At 41.7% G+C, this 23,789-nt stretch overlaps 1 long non-coding RNA gene and 1 pseudogene across 1 annotated transcript in view; both read left to right on the plus strand.

Moving 5' to 3' along the window:
- Positions 1 to 23,789, plus strand: part of LOC128774759 (uncharacterized) — a 163,369-nt gene that overhangs the window by 39,875 nt on the left and 99,705 nt on the right. The window lies entirely within an intron of this gene.
- On the plus strand, positions 13,754 to 15,179 carry LOC109261492 (small nuclear ribonucleoprotein Sm D1-like; annotated as a pseudogene).

Raw genomic sequence — 23,789 nt, forward strand, 5'->3', positions numbered from 1 at the left:
CACCCCTTGTGGTCCAGTGCAGGATTACTCGGCATGAACCTGGAACATCACCATGTCGTTTCCAAGGCCCGGCTGCAGCTGCCCGAGAGGATTCCTGAGGCCTACCCGACCAGTGGCTCATATAGTTGGAACCCAAAAACTGATCCTGATTGGCACAATCCATGTACTCTCCACTCAGCCCTTCAGGGAGACAAATGCACTGCTTTGGGTTCAGCGTCTAGAGTCTCATGGGACCTAACACTAAACTTAACCCTAATCAGAACCCTCAACCAAACCCTAACACTATCTCAAAACTTAACCCTACACTTGACCCACAATGTCACATGGGCCCTCACTTAAGCCCTGAGGGACATCACAAGCCTGGTGTCGCTTCAGCCATGGCGATGTCCCTGGACGGAACCCTAACCATAGCTAAGGCTCTCTTCCCAGGCAGACCCAATACCAAAGTCTGACAACCCCACACTCCTGGGGTCCAGAAGCGGTGCAAGATCACTCGGCATAAAACCTGGAACATCACCATATTGTTCCAATGCACGGCTGCAGATGCCCCAGAAGATTCCTGAGGCCGACCCGACCATGGACCATAGAGTTGTGTGGCCTTCAAACCCAAAGGGTAATCCTGACTGGCACCCTCCCTTGTACCCTCCACTCAGCCCTTTGGGGAGAAAACTGCACTGCTGAGGATTCAGGATCAGGAGCCTCTTGGGACTTAACCGTAACCCTACCCTAACCCTACACAGAACCCTCAACCGAAACCTAACCCCATCTCCAATCCTAACCCTACACTTGACCCGCACTTGATCGCATGGGCCCTCACTTCAGCCCTCGAGGGAGATCACGAGACTGGAGTCGCTTCGGCCCTGGCAACGTCCCTGGACCGAATCCTAACCCTAGCTAAGGCTCTCCCCCACGGGGACCCAATACCAAAGTCTGACAACACCACATGCCTGGTGTCATAAATCCATGCAGGATCACTCAGCAAAGAACCTGGAACATCACCATGTCATTTCCAAGGCCGTGCTGCAGCAGCCCAAGAGGATTACTGAGGCCTACCCAACCAGTGGCCCATAGAGTTGTGTGGCCTTGGAACCCAAAGACTAATCTTGACCGGCACCCTCCCTTGTGCCCTCCACTCAGCTCTTTGGGGAGACAAGTGCACTGCTGTGGGTTCAGCCCCTGGGCTCTCCTGGGACCTAACCCTAACCAGATCCCTCAACTGAACCCTAACCCTATCTCAAACCCTAACCCTACACTTGGTGTCCAGAAGAGGAGCAAGATTACTCAGCCTGGAACGTGGAATATCACCATGTAATATCCAAGGACCAGATGTCCTTGCAGAAGGGGGCTGCCTGAGAGGCTTCCTGAGGCCTACCCAAAGGTTGGCCCATATATTTATTTGGCCTTGTAATCCAAAGACTATTGTCAACACTTTAGCACTTTATCTCGTTTGGAAAAGATCTAGATGTCCAATGAATTCAATTTCAATTTTTCATTCTAGCAAAACTTTTACATTTCAGGTTACCATATACTTTGAAAGCTATCTTCACAATTATCCATGAAAATTTTGAGAAAGAATTAACCATCATTTTAAGTTACCTTTTTTTCTAACAAATTGCAACACAGATAACATGAGCATATTTGACCTTTATTAAACCTAGATAAAGTTTTCTATTTAATGCTCATAACTCTACTTTTAATTAAGCCAACAAACTTACGTTTATATACCTAATTAAGTTTCTCTTGCATCCACTTAAAAGACACTCAATTGTTCCCTATTGTCAGATTTTACCTGGGACACTGGTGGGGAGATCTGAATTGGGTGGCCCAAGGGAATGCTCTTCACTCCCTGACATTAGAAGGTGGGAGGCGAAACCAATGGTGCCTGAGGCACTGAGGATGGTCTAGGAGCCAGTTATGCAGGCCTCACCGAAGGTGGTGCAGATACAGGAGGAGGGGGGGAAGGCAGAAGAGGCAAGATTCTGCCTAAAAGCCTGAGGCAGATAAAAGCCTAGAGGGCAGAGAGAGAGGTCTCCTGGTCCTCAAGTCTGTCAACTTGAACAGATGAGCAGATGTCAGGGTTTTTTCCACCAACAAGTGGAATTAGGCAGTCCGTGTAGGGCTAGAGAAGCCCGAGAACTTCCACCGATTAAAAGGAGTTTTGGCAGCGGCTTGGGAATATTCCTGAAAGCCTCCAATCTGAGGTAGACTAACTAGAGACAGTTGGCTCTAATCACCATAGTCATTGACCCAGGAAATGAATGAGCGAGAGGCCCCCACATACAGTTACAGTAACTGGAATCTATTAGGAAAAACAGTGAAAGAGTGTTAGAGTCCTCTTTACTAGGGATGGCCTGTGTCTTTTTCTTCCCCCACACCCTGGGATAGGTTTTGGAAAACTTCTATATATTGATCAGGGTTGTCTGCACCTTTGCTCAGGTCTTTTTATTTGCTTAGGATATTCCAACGAAAATGGAACATTCATGGGATCAAATTCACCATGAAGCATTTTAGTCAACAGATACATTGAATGTGTCTTCCTTTCGAGGGGAAGATTTTTCATCTCTGACAATCCTGGATAAGGAGGGCATGAGGGTCTCACAGGTGGCCTTTCCTGAGAAGAGCCCTCAGAGGGCAAGTCTGCAAGAACTTGCTTTTCTCAGTGCCTTTATGGGCCAGAAGATTGGCACCTAACTTACAACGCTTACATAAGGAAATTTTGACCATTTACCCTCCCTTTAACAATATAGATTGAACTTTAAGATAGTACTGACTGAATGCCTGCCTCAGGAGACCAGGAATCTCCATTCTCCAGAAGGTATTTCAGGCACCTCTTAGCATTGGCAGGTCCAATATCAAGTCCTGACCCAGATAAGACTCCCGAGGAATTCTGACACCGCCTTAAGCCATATTGGTCACCAGAGAACCACGGATTGGGATTCAGCACTCGCTTTAGCCGCCTCATCAGGTTGGAAACTTTCCACTGTCCATCTTATTCACACACAGTCATAGAGTGACTCCAGCCTGTTGCCCGGTGCCCAGAGCCTTAGAGTTGCGGCTTCATTTCTTATTCATTATGGAACTACTCAGGCATCTCTGGGAGGTAATCAGGCTCCCCTTCTGACTCTTAGGGGCAGGTCTACCAAAACGAACCTGGGTTTTTACCAGTCTGACCACTCGCGCTCCTTGAGCTGATTCCTGGGCCTCACCAGGTTCTGTTGTGCATCTGGGGTCCTTGCCCCAGTGGGTCGGGAGGGGCTAGTCTCCTAAGAATCAAGTGGTCTGCTGGCACCAGGCGAGGTCACTTCTCCTGGTGATTCAAGGTTCATACCCCAGCGATAAAGGAGGTGGAAACACACCATCCCCGAGTCCCGGAAGCAAGCCCCCAAGAAATATAGCAGGATTCTCGCACAGAGACAGGACACTGAGGCTTTCTTTGTCCCGGAAGCAATTTTTTGCGTCATGCTTGCCCAGACTCAGTGGGTTCATACTCGAAAAACTGAACCCCGAGTACAGCGGAGTGTAGCCTTTTATGCAATTTCTACTTCTTTGTCTCCCATATGTGCTGACACATATAGTCTGATTGGACCCAGTCCAAGTTACGTCAGAGCTATGCATATGTGTGTGGGAGTTCATGGGGCCATATTGCCTTCCTTTGTTCTGAGAAGTCTTCTACCACATTCCTTAGGGAGGGACTCTACCACATAGCTACCACCTATCTCATTACATCACTATTACAGTATCACATTATTATATAGTATATTATATATTATATTAATATCATAATAAGTATTCCTTATGCTCTGCTTTTTATTCCCATGACTTACTCCATTCACAAATGGAGTCCTGTATCTCCTTCTCCCCTTCTTCCATTTTGGACCCCCCAGCCATCTGGCAACCATCATTTTATTCTTTGTATTTATAGTTCTGATTCTGCTTATTTCCTTGTTCATTATTTTAGATTCCATGTATGAGTAGAATCATATGGTATTTGTCTTTCTCAGCATGACTTATTTCACTCAGTATAATGCCCTGCAGGTCCTTCTATGTTGTCTCAGATGGCATGATCTCATGCTTTTTAAAGGTGTATATTCCATCATGTACGTATGCCATTTTCCCTTATCCTTTTGTCTACTAATGGGCACTAAGGTTGCTTCCATATCTTGGCTATTGTAAATAGTGCTGCAATAAACATAACAGTGTGTATCTTTTCTAGTTAGTGTTTTCCTTTTCCTTGAGTAAAGATCAAGAGGGGTACTATTGGGTCATGTGGTACTTGTGTTATTAATTTTGCGTGTAAATACCATACTGTTTTCCCCAGTGGCTGTAACAACTTAAATTCCCAACAACAGTGCATGAGGTTCTCCTTTCTCCACATCCTCACCAACACTTGTTTTCTGTGTTCTTGATTTTAGGCATTCTAACAGGCTTGAGGTGGTATCAATGCAGTTTTGATTTGCATTTCCCTGCTGATGAATGATATTGAGCATCTGATCTTTTCATGTGTCTGTTGGCCATCAGTATGATTTCTTTGGAAAAATGTCTTTTCAGGTCCTCTGTCCATTTCTTAATTGGATTGCTTTTGGTGTTGAATTGTAGGAGTTCTTTTTATATTTTAGATATTAAATCCTATCACAATATCATTTGCAAATACATTCTCCCATTCAGTAGGTTGTGTTTTGTTTTGATGATGGTATCCTTTGTAGTGCAAAAGTTCTTTATGAGAGGTGAAAGACATGCATTCTGAAAACTGTAAAACACTGATGAAATCACAGATAACACAAATGGAATGATATTCCCTGCTCATGGATTGGAATAATGAGCATTGTTGGGACGTCCATATTACCCAAAGCAATCTACAGATTCAATGCAACCCCTATAAAAATAGCAAAAGGATTTTTGTGCAAAACTAGAATAATCCTAAAATACATATGGGACCACAGAAAACCCCAAGTAGCCAAAGCAATAATGATAAAGAAGAAAGCTGGAGATAGCACAATCCAGATTTGAAGATATACTATAAAGCTGTAGTAATCAAAGAAGGATGGTACTAGGTCAAAAAAAGACACATAGATCAATGGAACAGAATGGTGAACCCAGAAATAAACCCACAGGTAGATGGCCAATCTATGACTAAGGAGACAAGGATATACAATAGGGAAAAGACAGCCTTTTCAATATTTCTGCTGGGGAAACTAGACAGCTACATATAAAATAATTAAACTGGACTACTTTCTAACACCATACACAAAAATAAACTCAAAACTGATTAAAGACATAAATCCATACAAATCCTAGAAGAAAACACAGGCAGTCATTTCTCTGACATCAGTTACAGCAACAATTTTCTAGATACATCTCCTAAGGCAAAGGAATCAAAAGCAAAAATAAGCTATTGGGAACTCATCAAAGTAAACAGACCCCAAGTATTTTATGTGCATAAGACTAAAGCTGAATTTCAAGCCAGAGTTAGAGCATACCCTAAAGTGACTGAAGACCATGATACCTTTGCTGAACAATTTAACATATTCATTCCAACTTACCAACCTGGTTTCTCAGATTTTTATCAGTTGGCTCACATGCTTGTTGCTGAGGGCTAGGCCAAATATTGCATAAAACTCTCCCACTGGTAACATCCTGAACTAGATTTAGAGAAACAGAATCTTCTCGGGGTGGGGCCAAGATGGCAGAGTAGCATGGAAGGTCTCAGCTTCTCTCATCCTTGAAATGCAGCAAGATCAGCACCAAACCATTTTTGCAAACTTAGGAAATTGATCTGAGGATTAACACACCAATGTGCATTATTTGAGCCACAGGACTTGGCAGGTACGTCGTGCAGAGAGGTTATGTGGGGGAGAGAGAAGCCACGGATGGTAAGGAGCTGTTTTGGGGGAGAGAGGACAGAGAAACTGGGGGAGAGTGTGGTGCACTGGGAAAAAACAGGAAAAACACTCCCCTGAAAGCTGCTTGAGAGAAAGAGTGGAAACACCCATAAGGGACTGAACAAGAAATCTGTTCCCAAAACAGAAATCTGCTCCCCATTGATGGGGAGAAAGGAGAGGGTTTCAATACCATTAGGACTCTATAAACAGGGGAGCACAGAGTTGGAAATTCCAGAGCTCAATACCTGGCGGTGCTCTGGTGGGATGGGTGAATACCCAATAGCAGAGAGTGAGGCCCGAGGGGTCTGTGGGCCACATGTGGAGAAGTGGTTCCCCTGCTTGGAGGGCATTTGGTAGAGGCCATACAGGCAAAGGTCCCAGCGGACCCTGGAGAGCAGCCATATTTCCTGGTATTAGAACAAAGATGCCAGAGTGGAGTGAAACCTGGTGCCAGCTATATGTTGTAATTTGCCATAATCTCTGAACCTTTGCCACTACAAGGATCGCATGAACATTTTCTGGGGTAAGCTAGCATCCAGCCATTGCTCAGTGAGAACCTTCCCCAGATGGTCGGAGTGGGTCCAAGCAGCAGAGTTCTCAGAAGTGAGGGGTTTGGAAACACAACCCCATCTGAGATAAAATTCGATAGAGAAAGGTGCCACCTGGCAGGCTGACTGCTTGGACATGAACAGTGTAGAAGCGGGGAGTGGATGGAAGCCAGAGACAAAGGAGGAGTACCTGACTGCGGGTGGGTGAGAGCACAGGGTTCCTGTGCCAGAAACTAGGAAGCTGGGTGATGCCAGTTTCACCTGTCTCATGCATGTGCATGCACGTGCTCACATGCCACAACAATCCAGCCCAGTAAGCAAAGCAGCACCACCTAGTGGAAAATGGAGCCATTATATCAAGCCCTGCTCAACTGTGCCCTCTAAGCACATGCCCTAGAGGATGACCACAAACGTCTCTGCCTGCTTAGAGTATGGATTACAGAGTGCTTCATAGTTGGAGTTCTAGGGGAAACTGAATGTAACTTGATGCAGATTTCATTCTGTCTGCTGGTTCATGTGTTCTATTTTTTTTCCTTTTTCACCTTTTCTTTTTCTTGCATACAGAAAGGAAAAAAATATTTTTATTTTCCTTTTTTTTAAAAAAATTAGTTTTACCATGTTTAAAAAAAATTTTGGTAAATATTTTTATTCTATTTAATTTCTTCATTTAATTTTATTCTATTTTGTTGTATATATTTGTTTTAAATTTTTAAACTTTTTCTTACTTTTTTAAATTTTTTTCACTTATTTCCTTTATTCCTCTATTCTATCAAACTTCTTTCAACCACCAGACTGAAACACACGTAGGATATAGCTACCTTTACTTGATTTTTTTGTGTTTTTAATTTTTTAACTTAATTTTTATTTTATTAATGTTTTTACTTCCTCCAAAATGACAAAGTGAAGGAATTCAAACTAAAAGAAATAACAGGAAGAAATGGCAGCCAGGGGATTATTCAACAAAGATATGGTAAGATGTCTGAACTAGAATTTAGAACCACAATAATAATACTAGCACAGGCTGAGAAAAGCATAGAATCCATTTCCCTTCCTGTGGAGATAAAGGAAGTAAAATCTAGTTAGGATGAAATTAAAACTACTATAACCGAGATGCAATCTTGAATGGATGCCATGGTGGAAAAAGTGGACAAAGCGGAGTAGTGAATCAACATTACAGAAGACAAAATTATGGATAATAATTAAGCACGAAAAAATAGGGAAACAAAGGCAAAAGAGCATAATGCAAGAAGTAGAGAAATCAGTCTTAAAAAAGAAAAAAAGGGATAACATCTGAATCATAGGAGTCCCAGAAGATGAAAAGAGAGAAAAAGGGGCAGAAGGTTTATGTGAGCAAATGGTAGGGGGAAACTTTTCTAATCTGGGATGGACACAGACATCACCATCCAAGGAGCACAGAGAACTCCCATTAGAATCAACAAAAACCGATCATCAAAAAGGCATATCATAGTCAAATTCAGGAAAAGTCAAATTCAAGAAAAAAAGAAATATGAAAGCAGCAAGGGAAAAAAAGTCCTTAATCTACAAGGGAAGACAGGTCAGGTTGACAGCAGACCTGTAAACAGAAACTTGGCAGGCCAGAAAAGAGGGGCAGAATATATTCACCGTGCTGAATCAGAAAAATATGCAGCCAAGAATTCTTTCTCCAGCAAGCCTGTCATTCAAGATAAGGGAGAAATAAAGGGTTTTCCAGACAAACAAAAACTAAAGGAGTTGTGACCACTAAACCAGCCTTGCAAGAAATGTTAAGGGGGCTCTCTGAGGGGAGAAAAGATGAAACAGAAAGACCAAAAGCAACAAAGACTAGAAAGGACCAGAGACCACCACCAGAAACTCCAACTCTACAGGCAACACAATGCAATAAATTTATATCTTTCAGTACTCACTCTAAATGTCAATGGACTAAATGCTCCAATCAAAAGACGTAGGGTATGAGAACAGGTAAGAAAATAAAATCTCTGTATAAGCTGTTTACAAGAGACCCATTTTAGACCTAAAGACACCTTCAGATTGAAAGTAAGGGGATTGAGAACACCTTCAGATAGAAAGTAAGGGGATCTATCATGCTGATGGTCTCCAAAAGAAACAGCAAGTAGCCATACTGATATCAGACAAACTAGATTTTAAAATAAAGACTGTGCAAAGAGATGAAGAAGGGCATTATATCATAATTAAGAGGACTACCCACCAAGAAGAGCTAACAAATGTAAACATTTAAACCCCCAACGTGAGAGCACCCAAATATATAAATCAATTAATCACAAACACAAAGACACTTTTTGATAATAATACCATAATAGTAGGGGACTTCAACTCCCCAGTTACAACAATGGACAGATCATCTAAGTAGAAAATCAACAAGGAAACAATGGCTTTGAATGACACACTGGACCAGATGGACTTAACAGACATATTCAGAACATTTCTTCCTAAAGGAGAAGAATACACATTCTTCTTCAGTGTACATGGAACATTCTCCAGAATGGATTACTTTACTGGGTCACAAATCAACCCTCAACAAGTATAAAAGGATCAAGATCATACCATGCATAGTTTCAGATCACAATGTTATGAATCTCAAAATCAACCATAAGATAAAAGTTGGAAACCCCACAAAAACTTTGAGAGTAAAGAACATCCTACTAAAGAATGAATGGGCTAACCAAGAAATTAAGGAGGAAATTAAAACGTACACGGAAGCCAATGAAAATGATAATACAACAGCCTGAAACCTCTGGGATGCAGCAAAGACAGTCATAAGAGCGAAGTATATAGAAATCCAGGCCTTCCTAAAGAAGGAAGGTCTCAAATACACAATCTAACCTTACACATTAAAGAGTTGGAGAAAGAACAGAAAATAAAGCCCAAAACAGGTAGAAGAAGGGAAAAAATAAAGATTTGAGCAGAAACCAATGATACCAAAGTCAAGAAAACAGAACCGCTCAGTAAAACCAGGAGCTGGTTCCTTGAAAGAAGCAACAAAATTGATAAAAACCTAGCCAGATTGATGACAACAAAAAAAGGAAAGGACCCAAATAAATACAGTTAAGAATGAAAGAGAAGAGATCACAACACTGCAGAAATAAAAAAACAATCTTAAGAGAATATGATGAGTAATTATATGCCATTTAATTGGGAAATCTAGAAGAAATGGAGAAATTCCCAGAAACATATAAGCTACCAAAAGTGAAACAGGAAGAAATAGAACATTTGAATAGACCCATCACCAGTAAAGAAAGTGGATTATTAATCAAAAATCTCCCAAAACCAAGAGTCCAGGGCTGCCGGATGGCTTATCAGGGGAACTCTACCAAACATTTAAAGAAGAGTTAACACCTAATCTTTTATAAAGAAGAGTTAACACCTAAGCTTTCCCAAAAAATAGAAATGGAGGACAAGCTACCAAACTCATTCTCTGAGGCCAGCATTACCTTGATTCCAAAACCAGACAAAGACCCCACTTAAAAGAACTACAGACCAATTTCCCTGATTAACATGGATGCAAAAATTGTCAACAAGATACTAGCCAAGCAGATCCAACAATACATTAAAAGAATTATTCACAACGACAAAGTGGGATTTATGCCTGGGATGCAAGACTGGTTCAATATCTGCAAATCAACCTATATGATACATAACATTAATAAAAGAAAGAAAAAGAACCACTTGATCCTCTCAATAGATGCAGAGAATGAATCTGACAAAATACAGCATCCTCTCTTGATAAAAATCCTCAAGAAAGGAGGCATAGAAGGATCATACCTCAAGATCATAAAAGCTAGATACAAAAGACCCACTTCTAATATCACACTCAATGCGGAAAAACTGAGACCTTTCCCCTTAAGGTCAGGAACCTGACAAGGATGTCCATGCTCACCACTCTTATTCAGCGTAGTGTTGGAAATCCTAGCCTCAGCAATCAGACAACACAAAGAAATAAAAGGCAGCCAAATCGACGAGGAGGAAGTCAAAATTTCAGTCTTTGCAGTTGATAAGATATTCTTTGTGGAAAATCCAAAAGATTCCACCAAAAACACTGCTAGAACTGATCCATGAATTCAGCAAAGTCGCAGAATATAAAATCAATGCACAGAAATCGGTTGGATTCCTATACACCAATAAAGAAGCAGCAGAAAGAGAATCAAGAAATTGATTCCGTTTACAATTGCAGCAAAAACCATAAAATATCTAGGGATAAACCTAACCACAGGGGTGAAAAATCCATACACTGAAAACTATAGAAAGCTTATGAAAGAAATTGGAGAAGACACCAAAAAATGGAAAAATATTCCATTCTCCCGGATTGGAAGAACAAATATTGTTAAAGTGTTGACACTACCCAAAGAAATCTACATATTCAATGTGATCCCTATCAAAATAACTCCAGCATTCTTCATAGAGCTACAACAAAATCCCTAAAATTTATATGGAACCAGAAAAGACCCCAAATAGCCAAAGCAATCCTGACAAAGAAAGGAGAATGGAGGTACCACAAGTCCGGACCTAAGGATGTATCACAAAGCTGTAATCATCAACACAGTATGGTACTGGCACAAAAGCAGATACATAGATCAACGGAAACAAATAGAGAACCCAGAAACGGACACACAAACGTATGGCCAACTAATCTTTGACAAAGCAGGAAAGAAGATCCAATGGAAAAAAGTCTCTCCAGCAAATGGTGCTGGGAAAACTGGAGAGTGACATGCAAAGGATGAAACTGGACCACTTCCTTACACCATCCACAAAAGCAAACTCAGAACGGATGGAAGACCTAAACGTAACGCAGGAAGCCATCACAATCCTAGAGGAGCAAGCTGGCAAAAACCTCTTTGACCTTGGCCACAGCAACTACCAACTTGACATGTCTCTGGAGGCAAGGGAAATAAAAGCAAAAATGAACTATTGGGACCTCAACAAGATAAAGAGCTTAACCGACTGAGCCACCCAGATGCCCCTCCACTGAACAATTTTAACGGCTTTTCCTAAGCCTGAAGGTTGAAAGAAAGTTCAGTCTTATACCAAAAAAGCCTCATGAATCTGTTCACGATTATCACCTTTGACTCTAAATTGTCTTTAACTAACTCTGCTCCTCCTTTAGATCTATGTTTATTAATGTGCTAGTCTGGGACCTTTCCCTTTTAGTTAAAAGGACCAAGAATAGAATGGGAAACTATGTCCACTTCAGGTTTAATTAACCTGGAAAATCACTTTGCTCAGACCCAAGATGAGTCATCTAGTGGAAAGACTGTTAAATTTTCAATGCTCAACTCCAGCAAATAAAGACCCCCCGAAACTAGAAGTCTAGTTCCTGCTGTGACCACAAGAACTAGGACATTGAAAAAAGATGGTTATAAATTTAAGAGCTTCAAGGCCCTGCAGCCCTCTTTCCAACCTTTTCAATGTCCTCCCAATTCCCAAAGATGGGATTCCAAGGAACCACGGAGCCCTTCCCAAGCCTCCGTCTTAATCTCTTTGGAGAAACTACTCTCCCGATTGGGAATGAATGTATCTCTGTCTTTACTGAAGCTGCAACTAACCCGAGTGCTATAAAGCAGCCTTAGCCTCGGGATACAAAAACAGCTCAATTAGGGGGGATCTACTAGATTTCAACATGTTCCTACCTCTGAACCTATTCCCTTTGATCAAGGCCCTTTGAGAGATATACACCCTATTCTCCTTAGTTCTTCGACCCGTATTGATTACCTGGACTGAGATTTCGTAGAAAAATACCATGCTGGAATTTCTTTTGCCCAAAAGGGAAAATAATTCTAGAATTTGACAACAGTAACCAAAATAGCAAAAAGGGATAACAGGATCCTTTGGCACCTTTTCTGTGCCGTGTCTGTGTTGGTACTATAGCTGAGTCTGGAGGTACTGATCATTTATTCCTATTGGATCATCTCCCATCCTCGTTATGGGCAAAATCTTCAACTGATCTTGGCAGAATCCACCGTGTACCCCCCGTCAAGATTCAAATCGATCCTGCAAAACTTCTCCCTAGAATTAATCAATATCCTATAATTTAAGAAGGCCTTCAATGCATCAACACCATAATAGAATGTTACAAGGCTCATGGCCTCATAATCCCCCGCAGTAGTCCATATAACACCTCTATTATACCTGTGAGAAAACCCAAATGCTGAGGATATTATTTTGTCCAAGACCTCGGAGAAATAAATAGCACTGTAATCCCTTGACATCCCCTTCTTCCCAAACTTCACACTCTACCTACATCGACTCGCATTGAAAGCAAAGTTTTCAATGTACTTGACCTATGTGGTGTAGTTTTTAGCATTCCAGTTTATAAGGATAGCCGGTATCTTTTTGCCTTCACTTGCAGGGAATGAATGACAATATATCTGGACTGCAACCTCCCTGGGTTTCACAGAGTGCTTCATGTTTCCCACAAACCTTAAAGGCTGATTTGGATGATGGAAAGTGTTCTGCAGGCTCTACTTTGTTACAATGTGTAGATGATTTGTTTCTCTGCTTCCCTGCTCATGCCTCTTCACATGAAGACAGCACCCCCCTGGGAAAACTTTTTGTTCTACAACTTAAGCCTATAAAGTCTCCAAAGAAAAACTGCAGTTTGCTCAAACTCAGGTTAGGTATTTAGCTCACCTGTTCTCAGAACAAGGCCCACATCTGGACCCAGGCAGACTGAAGGCATCCACAATCTCTCACAACCTAAAACTAAGAGCCAATTACAAGGCTTTCTTGGATGGCTGTCTACTCTCAAAACTGAATTCCAAACTTCTCTCTTAAGGCTCAGCACCTAAATGCTCTACTGAAAAAATGAGAATGCTAATCCTACTATTCGGAAAGAGGGGGATGACACAGCCTCGTAAACGTTATACCTTTAATTTATGTTCTGTGGGCCATTATGTATATAAGAGAGCCTGGTCCTTACCCACGACCGCTTTGCATGTCCTACCCTATGGACCATCCTTCATCACCAGTCATGAGCTATGACCCCACCCCCCACCTCCTCCGTTTGGTAAGATGACCTGAAGTGGATGAGGGACTTGTAAAGCATATTCATCTTTTTCGGGAAAGACTTGGTGGGAATGTCGTAGAGATGGTTGTGAGGGCTTGGCAATTCAATTGCAAACCTTTCTGAGGACAGTGTAACATATCTCAAGCTTCTCAGGATGTATGTACAATGTGCTGTGTCATTTCCATGTAATGAGGTCAGCTATAGGTTTCTCTTGTCAAAAAGAAAGAGGATTTTTACACAAAGGCAGATGTATCGGGCGTACTGGTGCACACTTTACAGACACAATGTTTTGAGTTCTGTGAGGATGAAATGCACCCCTAAGTGCAGGTGCCTCAGGTGTCCTGTGTGAAATGGGGCACATGCATTATATGACACAGACCTTGTGTTCACCACAATGGAAGCACCAGTGAAGGAATGGGGGAAACTTGAATCACACAGGAATAGAAGGGAAGTTGAGGACAGTAAGCAGAGTTTGAGGAAGTGCAGAGGGGAGGGTCCTGGGGTCAGTGAGATGCAGTTGCAGGCCATTCCTGACCACAGCCTGAGCAGGGAGCATGAGTTCCACACGGAGCTGCTATGTGGGATCACTCTCAGTGCACAGTGCAGGGTTCATCTCTGAAGTGTCATTTTTGTCAAAGTGCACCTAGGTGATCATCTAAAAAGGTTGTTGTCTCCCCGTGTTGTCTGAAGGTTCTGGATATTTATGGGTGAGAAAGTGCCCTGGATATATAGGAAATTTAGCTTGGTCTTAAGGAAATCCTTGTCTGCCTAAGTTCACATCCCTCAGTGAGACTAAAAGTGAAGACAGGATTTAGATCAGCTGAGAGCCTGCATTAGCCTTCAGCCTCAGTCAACCTACAATTCAGGGCTGGCCAGATGCCACCCCTGCTGGACCCCTGACATCACCCTAACTACAGCTTTGCATCTATCTCCTTAAACTTTTCTCACAATATCCCGAGGATTTACCTGTGTTTCTGCTGTCTCAGCCAGAATACCAATTCTCACTGGGACCTACACAGAGCCTGAGCTGTATTATCTGTGAAACAGAGGTAATATTTGTTTCTAAGGGCATAATAAAAAGAAGACATTGAACACAGAATGCATCTGCAAAATGTCTGTGAAATGTCCACTCACCCTTCTCACAGTTTCAATTAAGATATCTCCACACAAATGATCATCAAAAACAGATGGTCACAGTCATACTCCTAGGCTTTTTGGACTTGGGTGGTCGCGTTTTGTGCGCTATCCGACTGAAAGAGTGCCGGCACCACTAGGATGAAGCTCGTAAGATTTTTGATGAAATTGAGTCATGAAACCATAACCATTGAATTAAAGAATGGAACACAGGTCCATGGAACAATCACAGATGTAGATGTCAGCATGAATACACATCTTAAAGCAGTGAAAATGACTTTGAAGGATAGAGAACCAGTATAACTGGAAACACTGAGTATTCGAGGAAATAACATTCGATATTTTATACTGCCAGACAGCTTACCTCTGGATACACTACTTGTGGATGTTGAACCGAAGGTGAAATCTAAGAAAAGGGAAGCTATTGCAGGAAGAGGCCGAGGCCGAGGAAGAGGAAGAGGACGTGGTCGGGGTAGAGGAAGAGGGGGTCCTAGGCGATAATGTCTCTCAAGATTACTATTTCAAAGTGATACGTGATTTGGAATATTTTTTGTACAGGCTTTGTTTATGTCAGTTTTTAATAAACATGAATGTAGGACACAGTTGTCTACTGACTGTCAAATTTTAATAGTTCATATAGATTCATGATATTTACATAGTAGGAGCTAAGCATTTCTACTAGGCAATCACAGACTGATTTCATTTTAGATCAGACTTAATTTTTGAACTAAAGTTTTTGTATGAATGTATGTAGAATATGTACCTATTTCACATGCACTGAATATGCATTTTATTGTTTTACTTTGACTCCATTCTGTAGAACCTGCCTACAAGTGAAATAATAAGTTCATTTTGGTACTTCAGGAAAAAAAACCAGATGGTCACGGAAGTTCATTAAACTAAGACTGTTAACACAGCCAAGGGATTGGGAATCGTCATTTTAAACAATAAGACAAAGACATGCTTTTTCTATTAAAATTCAGGCCCTACCAGGCAAAGAAAGAAAACGATAATTACGAGAATGTGTATATCAGAGTTCTACATCTGAGATCTGAAGACAATCATATTCCTTTACGTATAGACTCGCAGATGCATCCACACTCTAAAGTGTTCATCTGAGGCCACAGATTAACTATCGAAGAGGGAATGCAGGTAGAAAAACATAAGACCATAGGGAAATAACCCCAAATCTCATAAATCTCACTGCCTTATATGACAACTATTTTGAAATTTGAAGAGGACTGTGTGAGCTGACAGAGTATGGTGATTATATATCTTAAAAATGTGTCAGATCTGCCTGCATGCTTTCTCTGCCCACATGGTGCTCTCCACTTTGTTTTTCTTAGTATCCCCTAATACTACTTTCACTGTTCTCTCTCTGTTTCAGTGTTTGCTTCTAGGAGGACCTACTCTCACTCCCCATCGAATGCACACAGTACGGTTCCTATACACACAGGTAACAAACCAGCAGAAATTGAGGTGATGGAGGATAGTAGCGAGATCACCCTTTGTGCAGAGGAGCCCGAGAGAGTTTTCTGGGGTGATGGTAATTTCCTATATCTAGATGCATGGGGTCCTTGTGGTCATTTATTTTAGAAATACTCACTGACTCCTGGTGCTTCGGGTCAGATAGACAGGTTCCTGACCCTAGAATATGGCTGATTTGTAATGGTGGGTAAGGATCAGGGACCAGCAGTGACTGTGGGAGATGAGTGAGGAGGCTACACATAGAGATCCTTACCCAGGATGCCATGTCTCCACAGACAGCAACCTTGTGCAGGAGGGCTCTGAGGATCATATATTTCTTGATCAGTCCTGTGAACTCCATAATCCTACTCCAGATTTCTCACTGGGGGATGGACAGGGCAGAGGCCAGCAGCTGGATGACACCCTGATTATGGCTGGAGTGGAGCAGTGGGCCTGGGAGATTGAGTCAGAGAAAAGGAAAGGCAGAAGGTAGTGAAGAGGAGTTTGAGAGATAAAGGGAAGAGGAGAGAAGGCAGTGTTTTCTACTGACTTCACTTACATTTCTGTGTGAACAAAAGGAGATTCTTGTCTTCAAGGGAAGGGAAGAGCGCTGGCAAAAAGACAGAGCGACATTCTCAGCTCAAGTGCTCAGGATATCTGGCTTGCTCTTGAATACCTAACACAGGAAGCCTTCACTTTGTCATAAGTGGAACTGCAGCTCATGCCATTTAGTGAAAATTAAAGTGATGATGAAGGCCTCATCATTAAAGTGGTGCAACAAAAGTATGTGAACATACAGAGAGATACAATAGAAGCAAAAGTCCAAAGGTAGACCGACTGCAATACTTATGGGAATATAGACTATTGGAAAAGGAGGTACCCCAATGCAGGCTTTGAGAGACCTGGGCAATATCTGAAAAAAAAAAAAAAAGTAGTCCTTACTTCAAAAGCAACATTAGCGTTACACACAAAGGGATTGTGATGGAAGGTTTAGGGAGAAACCATATGATTTCATGGTCCTGTACCCATGGTCCTGTACCCTCATGTCTCACCAAATTATACCCTTTAACTTGAGGCTATTTGTTATATGTAAATTATCTTTCATTAAAGAGAGTTTCAAAACATAAAATACTAGAAGCACATGTTGGAAAGTTCCTTTCAAATCCTGAAGTGCATGGGTGATATGAATCTGCCCGCCCATGTCTCAAAAATACAAAATAATAAGATATTTAAAAACTTAATAATAGCAGAGTAAGAGGACCCTGAGCTCACCCTGTGCCATGTGTTCAACTACATAACATCCACATCCAAGTCTATGAACCAGAGAGCGATCCAAAGACTGGCAGAACAAACTCCACACCTAAATAGAGAGAAGCTGCATCAGAAAGGTAGGAAGGTCAGAAAGGTGGAGGCTGGCTGCCTGCAGAGAGGGCAGAGAAAGTGAGCCCTCACACCCGGGAGCTCACACAGAGAAGACTAATCTCCATAACATTTGGCATTAAAACCCAGAGCAGCTGAATTTCCTTGAGTTTAGATCCAGGAGATTTGGAGGTGAGCTGACCCAGCACTGGGTGATCCAGGAGGATGAGTGCTAGCCAGGTCCCTGCCTGTGTATAGAGGCAATGTAAACGTGGCAGTTTACACAATGCTGAGGCAACAGGAGACAGATGTATTCATGCTGATTCCTGAGTGTGTTGGAGGACTTCAACAATGAGGGAGCTCACAGGCACCATTCTTCTCCCCCAGCCTCCCAGAATAAGCATAGAAGCACCCACCAGAGGCCAAGGCTGCACAGACACTTGCTACCTAACTCGTTAGCAGTGCGCCAGTCCCAGGGGTTCACTGGGGGACTCACAACACCAAGCCTCCTGATCTCAGGGCAAATATTCTTAGAACCACAATGGCACCCTGTCCGACAAGCATGCATAGCTGCCACAGTACGCTGTGCACATCTGCACCTCACCCAGCTGTGCACATCCAGGCACCCTCATCTGTCTCACCCAGCCACATGTCCCCAGGCACAGACATGCTCTGTGCATATCCTCAAGCCCCTAGCTTCCACCGCTGGTCCACAGCCCCCAGCCACCAAAGGATATTGGGAAATCTGGCATAGGACTAGTAGCCTTGTGCAATTTTGCTAACACTCCTGCCCTGCTCCCAAGTTACCCAGTGGGCATACACCCCCACCGCTGGCCTGCCTGGGTCCCACTAATACCACTGAGAGCAAGCACAGCCCCAAACAGGCATGCAATCAGTGCAGACACCTGCACTGAAAGGAAAAGTAACCCAGACACAACAGCAGGGAGTGAGCAATACCCATATGATATCCTCCTGAAGGTCCAGGTCCTATAAATGGAGACGTGCACAACTGAGGACTCCAGGAACTCTTCTTCATATAGTCATTAATTTCAAGATCAGAAGGCACTGCTGACTTTCTTAACACAGAGAAATAGAGCCAGAGAGAAGACATACTGGACACACTGAGATGTTTATCCACAATGAAAGACCTAGTCAAAGCCACAGCCAGAGATTTAAGCCAAAGAGATATAAGTAATATACCTGATACAGAATTTAAAGCAATGATCATAAGGATACTCATTGGAGTTGTGAAATGAGTAGGAGAGTGAGACCCTGACATAGAGATAGATATAACACAGTAGACACTGAGGACACAATAAAGGAGAAACATGCTTGCTGGAATGAACAGAGGGATGGAAGAAGCAGAGGAACAAACCAGTGACCTCGAAGACTGAGTAATGGAAATTAATCACACTGAACCAAAGAGAGAGAACAGAATTATGCAACATGAGATGAGACTAAGGGAACTCAGTGACTACAGCAAACGTAATAATATTCATATTGGAGGAGTCCCAGAAGGAAGAGAGAATGGGGCCGAAAATTTATTTGAGGAAATAATAGGTGAAAACTTCCCTAATTGGGGGAGGGAAACAAACATCCACATCCCAGAGACTAGAGAACTCCCATCAAAATCAACAAAATGAGGCCAACACCCAGACATATTGTAAGCAAACTTGCAAATTACAATGACAATAAAGAAAAATTCTTAAGAGGAGCAAGACAAAAGAGACCTTAACTTAGAAGGCAAGACCCATAAGGCTAGCTACAGATTTCTGAACAGAAACTTGGCAAGCCAGAAGCTAGTGACATCACATATTCAAAGTGCTGAATGGAAAAATCAGCAGCCAACAATATTCTATCCAGCAAGGCTATCCTTCAGAATGGAAGGAGACACAGACTTTCCCAAACAAAGACTAAAGGAGTTTGTACCACTAAACCAGTCCTGCAAGAAATATTAAGAGGGACTCTTTGAGTGGAAAGGAGAGACCAAAAGTGACACTATAGAGGTAAAAGACACAAATCAAGGAAAACATGAATATTTTTGTGAAAAATAGTTAAGGAACTCAGAGAAATGGATTTGAAATATAATAACATCTACCAAAAGCCTAGGGAGGAGAAAATAATGGGTTCAAAGGTAAATGACCATCAACTTAATACAAACTGCTAAATGCAGAAGAGGTTATATAAGCACCTAACAGTAACCATATACTAAAACCAGTCATAAATATGCTAAGAATAAAGATAAAGAAATCAAATATATCACCAAAGAAAATAAGCAAAACATGAAAGACAGACAAGAAAGGATCGGAGAAAATCATTAGAAACCACAAGAAAACAGGTAATAAAATGGCAATACATAGATACATATCAACCATTTCTTTGAAGGTAAATGGAATGAATGCTCCAATCTAGAGACGTAGGGTGTAAGAATGGATGAAAAAACAAAAGCTGGAGTAGCAATACTTCTATCAGAAAAAATACACTTAAAAAAAAGTACATAACAAGAGACAGAGGAGGACACTATATAACAGTAAAGGGTACAATCCAAAAAGAAGATATAACAACTGTAAATATATCCCACAATTAAATGGGATTTATTCCCAAGGTGCAAGCGTGGTTCAATATTCGCAAACAATCAATGCGATACAATACATCAACAGGAGAAGGGATAAGAACCATACGATCTGGGTACCTGGGTGGCTCAATCTTTTAACAGTCCGACATCAGCTCAGGTCATGACCTCATGATTTGTGAGTTCAAGTCCCGCATCGGACTCCGTGCTGAAAGCTCAGAGCCAAGAGCCTCCATCGAATTCTGTGTCTCCCACTCTCTTTCTGCCCCTCCCCTCCTCACGCTCTGTCTCTCTCAAAATTAATAAACGTTTAAAGAAAAGAACAACACGGTCATTTCAATACACGCAGAAAAAAGTATTTGACACACTACAACATCCATTCATGATTATAACCCCCTAATATAGGTTTACAGGGAACATACATCAATGTAATAACAGGTATCTATGAAAACCCTGCAGTGAAAATCAACCTTAATGGGGAAAATCTGAGAGCTTTTCCTGTAAGGTCAGGAAGAAGAGAAGGATGTTTACTCTTACCACTTTTAATACACATAGTACTGGAAGTCCAAGCCACAGCCAGCAGATAAACGAAACGAAACGAAACGAAACGAAAGAAACAAAACAAAACAAAATAAAGTAAAATAAAATAAAATAAAAACAAATCCAAATCTGGAAGAAGTGAAACTTTCACACTTTGCAAAGTACATGACACTATATATAAAAAACCCTAAAGAGTCCACCCAATAACTGCTAGAACTGATAAATGAATTCAGCAATGTCACAGGATACAAAATAATTGTACAGAAATCTGTTGCATTTCTAAACAACAATAATGAAGCAGTAGAAAGAGAAATTAAGAAAACAGTCCCATTTACAGCTGTACACCAAATAACAAGATATCTATGAATAAATCTAACCAGAGTGGTGAGCGACCTATACTCTGAAAACTATAAAACAGTGGTGAAAGAAATTCAAGATGACACAAAGAAATGGATACTCATGGATCAGATGTACAAATATAGTGAAAATGTCTATACTTCCCAAAGCAATTGACACAATTAATGCAATTTCCACCAAAATACCAATAACATTTTTCACAGAACTAGAATAGTCCTAAAATTTGTATGGAACCACAAAAGACCCCAGGCTTCAGAGTAAACAACCTTTATGTGAAATGATAATTATGGATGGCATTATGCCTCTGGATCTTCTGCTCCAAAACACGGTAACTCTGACCTAAGCATTTGAACAAACGGTAGACATATCTCAACCAGGGATCATTCTACAGAATACATTCTACAGATGTACCCTCAAAACTTTGCAGGTTATAAAACATGGAAAAATCTAAACATCGTCACGGTCAAGTGGAGCCTAAGGAGACAGGATGACTGTAATGTGCCAGCTGGGATGAGTCTGGGACAGAAGAGGTTAAAACTGAAGCACTCTGAATACAAATATAACCTTTAGTTAATACTACCATATCTCTTTGGGATACTGATTGTGATCATGTACCAATTCATATGACATCAATAGTGAGGAGACAGTCTGATGTATGTGGAGACTCAATAATATCTTCCCAATTTTTTTGGAAACTAGAAACCCATCACGAATGAACAGATTATTAGTAATCATGGTTTTATGTTTTCAACACATAATATATGACTAGTTCTAGTATTAGTTACTAGTGATGGCCATGTACCTATTCTTGTTGTTCTTACTATTGTTTAATTTAAATAATAGCATTCATGTTACAGAAAACTGAATACTGATATACGATTCATAGAAACATCTACTTTACATATTTTAAGATAATAATGCATGTATATACCACTGTATTATGTGGTATGTAAATTAAGTGTTTTTCTGATCTTGAACGAGCATGTCATTGAATGGCTTTCCATAAAGGTGGTTATCCTAGATAATGAATGATACTCAGATTTTACAGGATGTACTTCATATCATGCCTGAACATTGTCAAAAAAAAATTGTACACACGGCCAGATAGATAACTGTGACTGGCTCAATTATTGTAAATAATCCTTGCTTTAATATTTTCATGCATATTTTTAGCAGCAGTATAAGAGAATAAAATTATTCTAAATCAAAGAGATATTCAAAGACTGGAAGAACGATACGGAGCTCAAAGGATTTCAGAAGGAAAAGACGTGACCATGAAGTGGCAGTCACAGGCAAGCAGTTTTCTCTGGTCCACTTTGACAGGTTTGCATGAGGAGATATCCATCACAGCATATGATCTGCAAAAGGGTAAGACCCAGAAGTACAAGAAGGAAAGAACGCTTTAGGGGGAGGTGACTTGGAAAGGATGCTTCTGTGCCTAAGTGATGGCTCAGCAACCTGCTGGGGGTCCCTGGGTCAAAGACTTCAAAAGACCAGCAGTAACCTAGATCACAAAGATCTTAGTAACATAGATCAAAGAAACTTAGAGCCACAAAGAGCTTAGAGCCCAGAGTTGATTTTCATCTATGATTAGGAGATGGTCACAGTTTTACAGGATATGATAATCGGGCCAGCAGTAGATGGCTAAAATATTATTTAGGGCTATACGTAAAATTTTTTTTAACGTTTATTTTTGAGACAGAGAGAGACAGAGCATGAACGGGGGAGGGTCAGAGAGAGAGGGAGACACAGAATCTGAAACAGTCTCCAGGCTCTGAGCCATCAGCACAGAGCCCAAAGCGGGGCTGGAACTCACGGACCGTGAGATCATGACTTGAGCCGAAGTCGGACGCTCAACCGACTGAGCCACCTGAGCGCCCCTTAGGGCTATATTTTAATAAAAAAATGGATGTGTAAAAATTTGGGTTTGGAATGTTAAGAAAAATCACAGGCCCACCATGGAGTTACTTATGTTAAGGCCCCATGTCACTAAACCTAATTTCATTCCTGCAGGAATGTAACCTTTAACCAGTCAGCAAAGAATTTCCTAGTCAGTGTTGGAAATTTAACTGATAGACCCCTGCCATTCCCCTCAGGGAGGAAATCCTGCCTAAATAAGGTATTCCATGCCACTAAATTTGTTTTAAGTTTATTTATTTTGAGAGAGGCAGAAAGAGAGCACATGCAAGGGAGGGGCAGGAATAGAGGGAGAGAGAATTCCACAACAACGAGGTCATGATCTGGGCCAGGACCAAGAGTCAGACACTTAACCAAGTCATCCAGGCACCCTGAGAATGTGGCGTTTCAAAATTTAGCAGGCTTGGCTGGGATACAGCCATGAGGTCACTGGCCTACTCCTTGAGAGAAGGCAGCAAACTACTTGCAGGCAGATGGCATGGAAACAGTGGTCTGTACATTGCCTGGTGGACACAGTGGGGAGATTATACACTGATCATGATGAGCATCCCTGAGAGGCAGTGGTCACAACTAGGGGACAAAGGAGCTATGACAGAGGAGCTTGGTGGGATCATTTTCCTCCTCTTCCCCACAGCATAAACACAGAGCCATCTGTTGGAAACAATGTCATCCCCACACTGGCTGCCTAAGATGCTTATACCAACCCCACATTCCTGTGCTCTGGTGAGACTGGCCTAGGTCAATCAGGCTTGCCTCAGTCCCAATGGAGGTGTCCCCTTCCCCAGAAGACCAGCGGAAGCCCGTGACCACACCACCTCTCTTGACCAGACAGTTCCGCAGGGCTTCACTTTGAGTGGCAGTCGTTTCAAGTCTCATTTAACGAGCAGATTGGAGCAGACCTAGATAAAACTCAGCACATTCTGGCCAAGGACCGTACATTGCCCATACAACTGGCCTGAAGAATAGTGCAGCAACAACACAAAACAGTGCATGCAACA

Source organism: Panthera pardus, unplaced genomic scaffold (assembly GCF_024362965.1).
Source record: "Panthera pardus isolate Hobbes unplaced genomic scaffold, ASM2436296v1 HiC_scaffold_4, whole genome shotgun sequence".
NCBI lineage: Eukaryota > Metazoa > Chordata > Mammalia > Carnivora > Felidae > Panthera > Panthera pardus.